Genomic DNA, 15,387 nt, shown 5'->3' on the forward strand with positions numbered 1-15,387 from the left:
TTGACCCGGTCCTAAAGACCTCCCTTTGGTCCCGGCTCAGACCACCAACTGGGACCAATGGGTTGGACCAATGGTGGTGGGCCAGGAGCGAGGCCCATTGGTCCCGGTTCGTGCCACCAACCGTGACCAAAGGGGCCAGACAAATCGGGATCAATGGCCCCACGAGGCCCGGCAGGCCCCTTGGCCTCACGAACCGGGACTAATGGGCTTATCTGGCCCGGACATATGCCCTGTTTTCTACTAGTGCAAGGTCACCATCACGGATGGCCGCACAACCAGTGTAGAGAGTGAGATAAGAGAGGCATGTACCAAATCATGAACCAAGTAAAACGCTTGTCATAATTTTATAATCAAATTGGGAATACCTACACCATACCTTATCATGATTAGCATCATGCAAATTGTGCTTCTTGATAACTCACATACTTCAGGCTTCAGGAGCTGAACAAAATGAGGTTTTATCAATACAAACATGTGCTGGCAACAAAACTACAATAACTGCTCTTTCAGAGCTCTTGACAACAATCTAGGATTTACTTACTGGGGTTAGCTATGATGTACTTACAATGATGTACCATACCTTATCATGATTAGCATCATCACCACATATTTTTCTAGCAAGAGTTTATATGTTGGTATTGCTGTGGTATCCTGAGATCTTGAGAGAGCCAAGCAAAGTTCATTGCTAATGTGTATTATATCAGATCCTTCAACTGAATTTATATCTCCCCGAATAAAGCGGAGGAAACAGCAGTGAAATTTCTGAATAAATGAATATATTCTCTGAACTTCTTGGCGTTGGTGTCTTTCCAAACAAAATTAAATCCTTTAAGTTGGGTTCAGTATAAGAAAAACACTCACGCTAATAGTCAGATTTCAAGTTTGGGTTGACTAACATAAACCAATAAAAATAGGACTCCACTACCAATCTGACATCAGATTTTTTTGACCATGGTGAATTGAACGTTTTACATGGCAAATTATGTTCCCCGAGAATGGCAAGTTTAGTTAACGCGCATGGCAAATATGCCCCAGTTCATTTTGTTGTGAGAAAGTTGCCGTCCTTGCAAACTAAATTTGACATCATCGTGTTAATATAAATTGCCATGAAAACGTCAAATTTGCCATGCCTAAAATTCTGACGTCAGAATTATAGCATTTCCGTAAAAATAAAGCAGAGGCAACAATGGTGAAATTTCTGAATAATTGAATATATTCTCTGAACTGCTGGGCGTTGGTGTCATTCCAAACAAAATAATGTCCTTTAAGTTGGGTTCAGTGTAAGGAAAAAAAAACACTCACACCAATAGTTAGGTTTCCAATTTGTTTTGACTAATTCCGCAACACCACATGCTTTAACTCGAGAGTCAAAGATACAGTAGAGGGAAGGGTTTCAATAAATAGATCCTCTAATTTTTGCAAAGCTTTATTATTATTTTTTTAAAATTGGTTATTGTATAAGGATAAGTTAAGAACTACTTATTCACTTCAACTATATCATGTGTAAAAGTAATGGACCTGACTTGGACCAGTTGTAGACAAGTGTGCTAAGTACAGATGGATTTCATTTCCATTTCCATCATGTTTCTGAATCATACAATACTCTTTGCGACACACCTTCCATCAGAGCTCTTCGGGTTGCAATTGTAAGTTTGCCTATCGTACTTAAATTAAAGTTACAACACTGCCTTCATACAAGTTGAGTTACAACCTGATGCCAGGTATGATGGTGTGCAAGAACAAGGCATTTATTATTTATTTCTACTATAGAATGACAAGGTAATTTGTTCTCTTATGTGCATGCAAAATTTCTGCAGACGCATTACTAGATATTAGAATGATGCAAACCATGTGTATGTTGTGCAAACGTGTATTTCCTGAATAACTACCAAGCACCATTCATTGAGCGAGAGGGACAGAAATGCCACAAAATATGGTCTTACGACATGTGTGCATGTATAAAGAAATGGACGACACAACATAAGTTCCCTGATGATAAACATTGTTAAGAAGTTAGAACAGATAGCCGCAGAATTGAGTTTAGTTTGTGCTAGATATGACAGAAGCAATTATAACTAGCTTTGAACAAGCTATTTGCACAAAGTATCGGGAGCAGCTTTGTTCACTTTACAAGATGATTAGATTTCTTGAACACCACCAGAAATGAAATAAATTTTTATTTATACAAAAGAAATATGAGGACATTCAAATAAGTATGAGGCACGACACATAACACATTGGCAGTTTCTTGTTGTGATGCTTGTCGAGGTTAATAAAACGACATATGTGACAAACCATACAGAATTTCTGCTTCAACTTCGAGAAGATTTTGTTATCTACTGTTTTACGATCTATTTAAATTTGGTCCGCCATGGAAAAGAGTGGGTTCATCTTATGTCCGCAGGTTGTACGCTGATAAATCAGTGCGTAACAACAAACTATTTTTACAATTGTTGCACGTCAATTACCAGTTTACGACCACCATCTCTTGATCAGAGAACTCCCCTTTCATCTATAGATCTTCACGAGTCCGTTCTTGCTAAACTTGTGTTAGCATGGGAAAACATTCTAGGAGCATTTCAAGATTTTGAAAATATGAGGAATAAGTTCCGAATTAAGAGAAACAAGTCTTAGTTTTTATTATTATTTTGTCTCTCGTCTTGAGTATAATGTCGTTATCTTGTTGCAGCTAACTGATGGACAATCCAAAATAAATGCACTCATTGAGACAATTATGTTATCGCCTGTTTCCTTTTGATTGTGTGGCAATGCACGGGCACTCTGCTAGTGAAAGAAATACTATCAAGTTACTGTTTCGCTTACCAATGCACTGATAATTGAATTTTTTTTCTTGTCTTGCTCAGCCTTCTCAAGAATGAACTCGACACCTCTGCTCTCCGCATAGCAACCATAGCATGAATGATAGGGAATGGTCTCATTTTTTGTATTTGACCAAGATGTCAGTGACCTGAGCCCAAGCAGCAGGTCGCTCGAGTCAAGGAGCACCTTGTTGTTGTAGCTTGTGATGGTATAAGCGATCTCGGAGCGTGACAAAAGTAGGGTCGTTGGCGATGGCCTGACTAATGAGCTCTGCACTCTTAGCCTCACCCTGCTCAAGTATTAAAAAAAAAACCTTGTTAACACATACAGTGATGGTATTCAACAAGCGAAAGCCATGCATATCTGGCAAAGCTCAAACAACAAGAAGTATCACCCATACAAAAATGGTATTCAGAGCACACGCTAACCGTAGGACGTAACCCCTAGGATCGAAAAGCCATAGGAAGAATTATTACATGTTTTATTTTCGTATTTCTCCCTTGTTCATTTCTGATTTCTCTCGGATTTCAACCTTCTAGATGGACGCCGAGTTCAACCCAGTCCTGCTGCCGAAGTTTTGCCAGCCAGATCAGACAATGACTTTCAGCAAGCAGTTGGTTCAGATCATCAAGGAGTTGAAGATTGCTCTGCCCTCTATCACCGGGACTTCTACCAACGCACTTCCGGCGGACACTAGATACAGGATTGTGGTGCACATTCCAGGGAGGACTTTGGGAAGCTTCTCAAAGCCCATTGACTTCCAGCTTACCTCCCCTACTTGGATCCTCGGGAGAGACATGGCTATTCATCGGCACTTAGACACATCCGGGAGAAGTACAGGTCCGAGCTCATTGGATCAGACCTCACCATGATCTCCCGAAGAACTGCAAATGGAGAGATCGTGCGCATCGTAAATGACGACACCATCCTCTCATATGTCCAAGACTTAGAGACTCACATCAGGACTCTGGAGGTTTAGACGCGTAGAAGTTCGAAGATGTTCAGGAAGCTGTTGTTCCGTGAACTGGAGTTGGAGGACAAAGCACTCAAGGACCACGATGAGCATGAAGAAGTCAAGGACCTTTTGGAAAGAATCCAGAACTTGAAGACTTATATCGCTGTGATGGAAGAAAAGATGGACCTGTGAGAAGACTTTTATTCGAGTGGTGATGATGGAACCGTAGTGAGCAACGATGAGGACTACGAGGAGAGCTCTGCTGAAGGACGCACCAGGAGGAGACGCACCACTGGAGGACACAGCACCGGAAGACGCACCGCTGGAGGACGTAAGGATATCTGAGGAGATCACTTAGTCATGACCGCCAAGTTATTTTTATTTTATCATGGTTTATTAAGGTTCAACTTTCCCCCGGGTTTCTTAAGGTTCAACTTTCCCTCCAACTCCAGTTCACGGAACAACAGCTCCCTGAACATTTTCGAACTTCTACGCGTCTAAACCTCCAGAGTCCTGATGTGAGTCTCCAGGTCTTGGACATATGAGATGGAGTCATCATTCACGATGCACATGATCTCCCCATTTGCTGCGGGAGATCATGGTGAGGTCTGATCCGTTGAGGTCGGCCTTGTACTCCCCCCAGATATATCCAAGTGCACGATGAATAGCCATGTCCCTCTCGAGGATTCAAGTAGGGGAGGTAAACTAGAAGTCAATGGTCTCTGATAAGCTTCTAAAAGTCCTCCCTGGAATGTGAATCACAATCCTGTAACGAGTGTCCGCCAGAACTGCGTTGGTAGGAGTCCGGTGATAAAGGGCAGACCAATCTTCAACTCCTTGATGATCTGAACCAGCTGCTTGCCGAAAGACATCGTCGCATCCGGCTAGCAAAACTCCGATAACAGGACTGGGTTAAACTCGGCAGCCATCTAGAAGGTTGAAATCGGAGAGAAGTTAGAAATGAACAAGGGAGAAATACTGAAAATAAAACATGTAGTAATTCTTCGTATGGCTTTCCGATCCTAGGGGTTACGTCCTACGGTCAGCGTGTGCTCTTGTATGGGTGATACTCGACTACAGAAACACCTTGTTGTTGGAGCTTGCGATGGTATGTGTGATCTCCCTGGAAGCTTCAATCTGTGTGAGTGTGATGAAAGCAGGGTTGTTCAGATATAGAAAGACGCATAAGTGTTTGGATCAGGTACTCTACAATTCAACAAGCGAAATGTAAAAGAAAACCAATGTTGATAATGTGCTACCAAACTCAGCAAATGCAATGAAATTTATTAAGATATAAACGATACTAGCAATAAGCCTCTACTAATTACCATCGGAAGTGATACTATCAACATAGCAAATGGTTAAGTCTGAAACTATATTCACTAGTATGAACATACGAAGATACCACTAGAAGTCTAAACTTATGTTCAGTCGTATGAACAAAACCCGGGAAGTCTGAAAATATACTCGTCCTACTGGAAGCTGAAACTATGTTCAGTGGCACGAACATACAACTGGAAGTCTGAAACTAAACTATGGAGATAGCAATCGTCTATCATATGAAATATACAAAATTACTAGTGTCAGGCAAAAGTGTTCCCAAACTCAGAAAATGCAGTGAAATATATGAAGCTATGAAGACATAAACAACACTAGAATATGTCATGGACGCAGGAAAGGCTGAAACCATCGACACAGGAAATAGGAGGTCGTATGAACACCGTGTATCATAAACTCAACAAACGGAATGTGCAAAACAACCAGTGTTAGGCTCGGATGCTCCAAAACTCCACAAGTGATGAAATATATGATGAAGCTATAGACATAAAGAAGATTGGCAATATGAATCTAGTAACTATGACTAAAACTGTCGACAGGACAAGTAAGTAAGTCATGTGAAAGAAAAAGTATCTAGTTCCTGTTTTGCTTACCGATGGTAGTAACTATGACTGAAACTGTCAACAGGGCATAAAGAACAATTGCACTTTTCTTGTCTTGCTCAGCCTTCTCAACAATGAACTTGGCATGCTCAGCTTGGTGTGCAGCAACCTGTTCGGCTTCAGTGGCATGAGTGAACTCTTTACCAAAATTGAGACTAGTAAGGGACACACAAACCAGAGCATATTGAAATTCTTAGCCTCGCTGTCAAAATCATCCTGGTCTACCTGCTCACAGCCTGCCATTACATAAAGGATAAGTTAGCAACCAATTCCAAGTAAGACCAGATATTATCTACTACTAGGAAAAGTGCCCGTGCGTTGCAACGGGAGAAAAAAAAAAATTCACGCCTCATACATACACTTAACGACATCAGCAAATCCTTGAAATCTTTCATGATGCCACGCAACAAGCAACATGATAACTTTTCTAAAAAAACAAGCAACATGATAAGTGGTGTTGTGCAAAAACATAAAGGTGTGATGATTTTTGAAGTGAACTGAAGGTGTTTAGAATTCATTATACAACGCAAATATCTACCTAGTTGCCAATATATGTTTACGCATTTGTTGTTGTTTCTCGGTGGCGCAAAAAAAAAATTGCATTAGAATGAAATAGCAAAGTACATTTTAGTATTTAATGATAACATGTGCATAAGTGTTTTCATATACTCCCTTCGTCCAAAATAACTTGTCCCAAGTTTGTCCCTCAAATGGATGTATCTAACACCAAATTAGTGCTAGGTATATCTCTTTGAAGGACAAGTTTTTTCAGACGGAGTGAATATACCCAGCGCATATATATGCGACGCGACGCGAATGTGTGTGTGTGTGTGTGCAATCATAATTCAGTTCAAGACTTAATTTGGTTGCAAACATATAGGATAGCTCCACAAAAACAACCAATCTATAAGGACATATGTAATAGGCATTTCTAAAATATCTCATCATACAAAGAAGGTATTATTTAAGTTTGCACCCTGAACGTAATTTCAAAAATTAATGATAATAGCATATTTGAAATCTACATATTTTTCTGATGAATTTTCATGTATGGCATGTCAGATTTAAAGTTAGGGTTTCAAAGATATGAAAATTTCAAAAATCAAATGGATGTATCTAACACCAAATTAGTGCTAGGTATATCTCTTTGAAGGACAAGTTTGTTCAGACAGAGTGAATATACCCAGCGCATATATATGCGACGCGACGCGAATGTGTGTGTGTGTGTGTGCAATCATAATTCAGTTCAAGACTTAATTTGGTTGCAAACATATAGGATAGCTCCACAAAAACAACCAATCTATAAGGACATATGTAATAGGCATTTCTAAAATATCTCATCATACAAAGAAGGTATTATTTAAGTTTGCACCCTGAACGTAATTTCAAAAATTAATGATAATAGCATATTTGAAATCTATATATTTTTCTGATGAATTTTCATGTATGGCATGTCAGATTTAAAGTTAGGGTTTCAAAGATATGAAAATTTCAAAAAGTAATTGATTTTTTAAAGGAAAAGGGTGGTTGTGGGAATCGAACCCACGACCTCTAGCGCGGTAGGTCACGGAACCAACCAGTGCGCTGCTCGCCTGGTCATTGTATATGAGGGGATCTCCCCTTATTGAGCTATGGGCAAGCGCGGAAAAAAAAAACAAAACGTTCTTCTCACTTACCGGTGGCATTGGTGGGTAATTATTTACAACTTTAGGGGCAGTTTTAATGACGGACGGGCAGAAGCGATAGCCGCTTTATTAGTAAGGTATCTACTATAGCATGGAAAACATGTACACACAGCAAACATGGTGAAGTTGTACCTCTCTCTGTGTGATTAGCTGACTTGCATTGTATTGGGCAACCGCAGCTTTGAGTGTTTCATGAATGATTGAAGGCAACACTCTCATTATAGTTCTCCCAGAGGTTCCTGTACATAGTTGGTAGTCTCTTTGGCATGGGCCGTGTAAGAACATGAATATCAATTCTCACCTGCCCAAATTATCAAGCAGTATCAAATATAGGCAATGAGCTGCCGTGTAAATGCTCCCTTTTGAAAAGAAAAGAAGTGCATGACCACCAATAAATTCACATAGTCGGAATGATATAACTTGTTCAGCATCAGCTGTCTTAAATCGTCATGGAAAGACGTAATGATGAAGCAAAAGAAGTACTTGTCACTGATGTTAACAGATTTAAAGTGAATGAGTCGAAATGCTTATTCACAGGCAATATATAATGGTGACCACTGCTAATAGATTGAAAGCAAATGAGCTAAAATGTTTATTCACAGAGCAGTAGACGCTAGACAGTCCATAGGCTACAATGCTGTAGGATTTCGTAGATCGACTGACATGAGTTGCATTAAAATCCAAGTGAGTAAACAAAAATATACTTCATTGATGGCAGGTAAGCTATGACAACCATTGTCACCGTAACTCGACACTCAGAAAAGATTAAAAAAATACGCAGAAGTACAGAAGTTTATGGTCCTGGGCATCAAGCTGTCCTGTGTTGAATTGTGTAAAATAACAGACAACAGATGCAAGGCCTCATAGAACTCGCAGCAGCAATGAAATTCGCAGCATGAAAGAAACAAGCCAAGATGAACATGAAAAGGTCAACATACTCACCACATAACCGCCCAGACGTTATAAGCTACACACAGAAATAGTAGCTGACAGGTTCACTTGAAAAGCGCACAAACGGTCCACAGTAGCAAAGGCGTCTTTGTTGTTTTCAGGTCGCGAGTCCTAGAGACAATGGAGACGGCCAACAGTAACCATAACATGCATGACAAGAAGCGGTCTCATTTCTTCTTGTTGCCCAAGAAACAAGAAACAAGAAATAAGAAGCGGTCGCGGTCTCTGAGCAGCAACCTGTTTGGCTTCAATGGCATGAGTGAACTCTTTACCAAAGCTGAGACTGGTAATGGACACATCATCCAGAGCAATGTTGAAATTCTTTGCCCTCTATGTTAGAACCTTCCTGATCTCCCTGCTCACGGCCTGCCATTACATGAAGGATAAGTTAGTACTTCCTCTGTTCCGAAATAATTGTCGTTGGGCAACTCCAGTACAAGTTCAGCCACGTTACGAAATTAACGCACTTTCCCATTTTACCCTCACTCGTCGCTCTCCACTCACTCGTCGCTCTCCTCCCCTTCGCCTCTCTTCTGCCACCACCTCGACCACCTCGCCGGCCACCACCTCGCTCACCTCGTCGGCCACCACCACGCCGGCCAGGCGGCCACCATCACTTCCCGTCGCCGCCATCATTCTTCCGCCTCTACTCACACCCGTCGTCCACTCGCACCCTGCTCCACTCACATCCCGCATCCAAGGTCAAAGTTCAGATTTTTGCTCCGGCGGCGAGCTTATGGCGACGGAGGAGCTGGATCCGCGTGCGCCTGCTTTGGATCTGGCGACGGAGGTGGTGGATGCGACGTCTGATGTACACATGGGCGGCGGCCTGCTCCCCGCCGCGGGATGGAGGTCGAGGGGCGGCGCGGCGCCGAGGCCAAGCCTGGTGGTAACGCGGACGACGAACGAGGAGGAGGTGTACGAGCTGCGGCAGGCCGCGCTGGTGAAGGACCTAGGGGCGGCAGGCACGGGAGGCCAAGGCGGGCAGGCGCCGCTAGTGGCTGGAGCAGCTTGAGCAGGAGGGCACGCCGAGCTCGGCTGGGGCCTCATGAGCTGGGCGGCATCTGGCGCCGCAGGGTCGGCGCGCCCTTCGCCGCCCTCCTCGTGGTGTCCGTCCTTGTCCTCGTCGTCTTCACTGGCCGCTTCCCGCAGGGCCCCGACGGTCAGTCTTCTAGATTCTCATGCCCAACCAACCTGGTCTTCTTCTTTCTTGTCCTCTCTCCTCTGTACCGTATTGTCGTGTGTTCTTACTCAAGATTTCTTTCAGCTTCCTCGCGATTCACCCCGGTACATGTGGACGACTCCACACTCCGGACAGTCTCCTCCACGGACACTAGTGCGGAACCGGGCAATAGCACCGGTTCGTAAGGCCCTTTAGTGCCGGTTCCATAACCGGCACTAAAGTGTGGGCACTAAAGCCCCCCCCCCTTTAGTACCGGTTCAGCACGAACCGGTGGTAAAGGGCAACCACGTGGCACGAGCCAGCTCCGGGGGGCTGGAGCCCTTTAGTACCGGTTGGTAATACCAACCGGTACTATAAGGTTTGGTTTTTTTTAGTTTTATGATTTCTTTTTCATTTAATTTTGTGTTTCCATTTTAATTCTTTTTCGTTTGCTGGTATTTTACGATACTACACATTGTACACGTTATGCATATATATATATAAATAGAATTTCTAGTAGAACCAATCATGCATATATATATCATCAATGTCTCACAAACCACCATATTAATTAATTCACGCATACACAAATGTATAGCTAGCTATATATACAATTTCTCCTACATATGCATGTTGCCTTCGCAACCAGTGGCATTAGCCTAATTGGTGCCTTCGGAGCACGATGACAATTAGAAGTGGTTTTCATGGGGGCGGTAGCGGGTAATAGTATTCTCCCTTCGGATTTATGACCTGGTCGAGCAAAAATTCCACTATTTCCTCTTGAAGTGCTTCTACGCGCTCCGTTTCTAGGAGCTTCCCCCGCACCTCTCTGAACTGTTAAGAAGGAGATCAATATGCATGTGTATTAGTTGTGTGACTAGATATCGATAATGGTGTAAAAATTATGAATAGTGTTCTGACAAGCGTACCCATTCCTGTCTTTGAGATCTGCTCCTTTCGGACGCCATCATGCGAATGTTCTCGCAAACGCAGAATTCACACAGATCAGTCCCCTGCGCCTGCTTCAGGGCCTTTACGAGAATGGAATTTGATCAGATAATAATTAATCAAGCATGATAATTAAAGAGATGGCAGCTAGCTAGCTAGCTAGTACTACTTAATTACTTACCTTGGGTCTTCCCCATGTAAGCTTTTTTTTCCATTTGCCTTCCGTGACGCTGATGAACCTTTCCCAAGCCCTGCCCGCCGACAAAGAAAATGAATAAAGGGGTTATTAAATAGTTCATATCATGAAATGACGAACTAAATAGGCCAAGATATATAGTTAATATATAATGATTGAAATTACCTGTTGACTATCCCAAACAAGATGTTATAGTCAGTTTTAACTTTGAGTAGTGAGTCCAGTATTTCAACTGTTCCGTCGTCAACTTTAATGATACACAAGACCCAGTGAAATCTGCATGCACACACGTTTGCATGTCTTAATTAAGCGGACATATGTAAGCAAAAACATGTAGCTAGCTAGTAGGCAAAAAACAGAGAATTTGTAGTACAAGACAGTGTGACTCACTGAAAGTTGTAAGGAAGTAGTATATCTTCATTGTATTTGAGGTGCTTCAAAAACTCTAGCATGTTGTCCTCTACGTCCTTTTGATGATGTCGATTTATCCGCCATGTGTATTCATTAACGGTGTTTGGGTCAATGAACCCAATGCCATAGCGTCCAGCTTTTCTCATTTCATACATCTTCATCCTGCATAATACCATAGAAAAGAATATAGTGAGGATAATTACAGGTAATGATTGACGATCAAAAGGATCACTACAGCTAGCTTGAGACTTAAATTACAGAAAGAAATCACTTACAGACAATAGCAACTAACGATAGATTTGTCGAGTGCGTCTTGATTGTATAACTGAAACAGTTCAGAATACTCAACGGACAGAGCTTTCTCATGGAAGTAATGATCCTCCTTGACATTCACCATGAGGGACAATCGATCTGAAATCTTGGTAATGTTCATGTACCATTGATGCAATTCATACATTCTCGTTGGGAGGTTCTTGACCTTGTCTGGCTCGACCAAAGGTTGGCCCCGGACATATTTCCGTTTTATTTCATCCTCTCTAAGCACAGGCATGGGCTCAATCTCGAGGAGTTGTCCAACAGTGATTTTGAGAACTTCAGCCTGCATTATATGGTCCTCCATTATTACCACATTGCCCACCTCAGGAACGTAAACTGCTTGCCCACAATAATATTGGGCGCGCGTACTGTCACGTGTTGTTGGCACAACAAGCGAGGGGATCGATTGCGCCGCCTGTTCTCCCAGCTGGGGAATGGTTTTCCCGCATTTTTTGACAGCTGATTCTTGTTTGCTCGATCCCGAGCTCGCCTCCTTGCGTAGACGTGCTCGATTTAACTTCTTGATGTGGCGCTCATAGTCTGTGTCAACAGGCTTGGGAGCTGGTGGTTGAGCCATACGAATGAAGTGGTCAACCGTTTCCTCAGGCACTTTCTCCCTTGGCGGCGGTGGCGGTTTCGGTGCAAAATGGGCTTCCACCTCGGACTTCGATATGGCTGCAATTTCCTCCTCGGACCTGTCATAAGCCCTCTGCGGAAGAGGTGTGAGGCTTGGACCATATTTATATCGCTTGCCTCCGCCTGTACTTCCTGTACTACCTCTACGCACCATAGCTGCGGGGTGTCTCTTCTGCGATTGCTGAGGCGGCGGAGACGGCTGACGGGGCTGAGTTGGACGAGGAGGAGTGGCCGCCTGAAGCTGTGCCGGACTTGGAGGAGGAGTGGCCTGAGGTTGTGCCGAACTTGGAGGAGGAGTGGACGTCTGACGCTGTGGTGGACTTGGAGGAGGAGGAGTGGCCTGACACTTTGCCGGACTTGGAGGAGGAGTGGCCTGACACTTTGCTGGACTTGGTGGACTTGCAGGAGCGGGAGACTGCTGACTCGGTGGCGGACTTCGACGAGGAGTCGGCTGACGCGGTGTCGGTGGCCTTCGAAAGATGATGCAATCATTTTTTCATAGGATGATACGATGGTTGGCCTCTCCGAGAAAGCGCTCGTCGTCACCTCCAGGAATGTCAAGCTCTAGCTCCGAATATGGGTCCACCACCTCATCAACCAAGACACGAGCATAGCCCGCTGGAATCGGGTTGCAATGGAAGGTTGCCTCGGGGGGATTTGTAAAAGCAACGGCGTCCGCCACCTTCATGGATATGTTCTTCATTTTGACGTGTAGCTCGCAGCTAGTGTTCTCCGTGATGTCATCCACGGGGTATCTACCCAGCATTGCATCGTCCGGGGCGGAACCCATGCTCCTTCTCGGCATGGATGGGGCGGTGCTATCCAATGCTGGATCATTCGCTAGCTGCTGCAGCTGCTGAGACCCCCTTTGCTGGGTAAATGAGTCGATCTGCTCCTGCTGCCGCTGGAATTTGACTACCAATTCCGCTTGACTTGCTTCTAGGCCTTGAAGGCGTTCATAGTCCCGCTTCCTCTGCTCCTCCTCCATCTTCCTCTTCTTCTCCTCCGCAATCTTCTTTCTCGCACGGGTTCTGTAGTCGGTGTTCCAGTCTGAAAACCCCTCATACCACAGAATAGCGCCCTTGCCTCGTGTTCTTCCCGGGTGTTCAGGATTTCCCAGGGCACGCGTAAGCTCGTCGTTCTCTATGTTGGGCTGGAACACCCCCGATCGTGCCTCTTCTATTGCAACAAGTATCGCATCGTCGGCTCCCTTCAGACTTGTCCTCGTCGAAACATTGCCTGTCTTCGGGTCCAACTCCCCCCCATGCGTATAGAACCAAGTCCTGACCCTGGGGGGCCAGCTCTTAGTAACCGGAGTGGCACCTGCATCCTCCATCTCTTTCTCAGACTTATCCCACTTAGGCATTGCCACCGCATAGACACCTGGCCCCAGCTTATGGAACTTATCCTTTTTCGGCATTCTTCTTGTTTATTCTCGACCGTTCCTTAGATAATTCCGAATCCTTGAATTTCACGAAATCGTCCCAATGAGCACGTTGATTCTCTAGTGTTCCCTCGAATACTGGAGTCTTCCTTCCTCCCTTGACGTACTTGTCCCATTCACGATTCTTGTGGTTCTTAAATGCAACCGCCATCTTCCTAAGAGCAGCGTCCTTGACTTTCTGCACATCTGCTTCTGTGAAATGATCTGGTAGGGTGAAATGTTCCATGAGAGTATCCCAAAGCAGATCTTTTTGATTCTTGTCGACAAAAGTAACATCTGGACGTGGAGCAGCGTCCTCTTTGCCTTTTTGTCTTTTGTCTTTTGCTGGCTCTCTCCATTCTTGAAGGGAGATCGGGAGTTGGTCCTTCACAAGAACTCCGCACTGACAAACGAACTTGTCCGCAATCTTCTTAGGCGCTAATGGTTCGCCATTAGGTCTGACTGCCTCGATATTGTACTTTACGCCCTTCTTCAACTTTTTGTTCGGGTCTCGTTTCGTCCTTTTGCCTGAAGATTTGCTCGATCCGGATGGCTGAAAGAACAAAGATCGATTCATTAATATATCTTCAAGTCATTTAAAATATGTGATGATCACCAGATACCTGCTTATATAAATATATATACCTCGCCGGTCTTTGTTGTTTGAGGATCAACATGTTCTTCGTCATCGTCATAATCGTAGTTCATGAATTCATCAATTCGGTCGTCGCGATCGAATATCATATCACCCTCTCCCGTGTTGTTTAGAAATTCGGAGCCGTCATAATCTTCTTCATTCTGATTATCATCTGGCCCGCGTATCATATCGAACATGGTTTGTTCTCCCTCTCTGTCGGTATTGTCTGCCATAGCTTTTATTTAACTAATTCAAAAGAAATATAAAACAATTTAGTATTCAAATTACATCGTCTCGAATAATAGATATAATCTCGAATACTTCGTCTAGAATAATAGATATAATCTCGAATACATCGTCTCGAATAATATATAATATTGAATAGTACATCACTGGCTAGCTAATTAAAGATCGAATACTACAGAAGAATCTAGGACACTCGCGGTTCCTGTGGCGCGGGCGGTGGACACCCAAAGAGAAGGAACCCTCACAGGATCATAGCTGAAGTGAGATCCCCGAAGATACTGCCAGGTATTGGAGAACCTGTCGCCCTCTAACGCAACCATGTAGCGATGGACGTGCTCGTCCTCCTCCCTGACACGGCGACGTACCACCTCCGGCGGGGCCGGGTCCCTCCGCACCGAAACTGGCCCACGCGAACGCCACCAAACGAGATCAGGGTCGACGACGGGACCCGGGGCCGGATTCCTCATCAAGCGGTGCGCCCCTCCAGGCAGCACCTCCCAGTGCCAGCCCGGCGGAGCCCAGTCCCGGACATGGGTCGGCTGGACGTCGTCGCGGACGGGTCGACGGCGAGGATGCGGGCCGGGCATCGTCGAGAACAAATACTAGCTATATGCCCGCAAAAAGTAACATTTTTTTAATGATTGGATTTTGATAACTAAAATTACTAACATTTCTACTATTTCAAAAATCTATATACTATTTCATACTAATTAAGCATCTAACACTAAAAACAGAAAACACAACTTCTATACATCCATTAAAAAACTGAAAAACAACATTATATAAAAAAATTCCATACTAATTAAACACTAATTATATCCATCTAACATGCATTCATACATATATAATAGTGAAAAAATAATAATCTAAATAATCTAAACTAATTAAACATACAAAATACGTATATACTAATATATACATGCATTAATTCATACATATGTGTGTGTGTGTGTTCATCATGCTTGTGTGTGTGTGTGTATGGGCTCGGGGAGGGGCGGCGCCCATGGTGGCCGCCGGGGGCGAGGGAGAGGGGTTAGAGGGGGAGAGCTCACAGCGGGGCGA

The 15,387-nt window shown here is 43.9% G+C and overlaps 1 pseudogene; it reads right to left on the reverse strand.

Annotated features, from left to right (window-relative positions):
- Positions 1–2,675: 2,675 nt before the first annotated feature.
- Positions 2,676–15,387, reverse strand: part of LOC123115289 (prohibitin-1, mitochondrial-like) — a 21,747-nt pseudogene continuing 9,035 nt past the window's right edge.

Source organism: Triticum aestivum, chromosome 5B, assembly GCF_018294505.1.
Source record: "Triticum aestivum cultivar Chinese Spring chromosome 5B, IWGSC CS RefSeq v2.1, whole genome shotgun sequence".
Taxonomy (NCBI): domain Eukaryota; kingdom Viridiplantae; phylum Streptophyta; class Magnoliopsida; order Poales; family Poaceae; genus Triticum; species Triticum aestivum.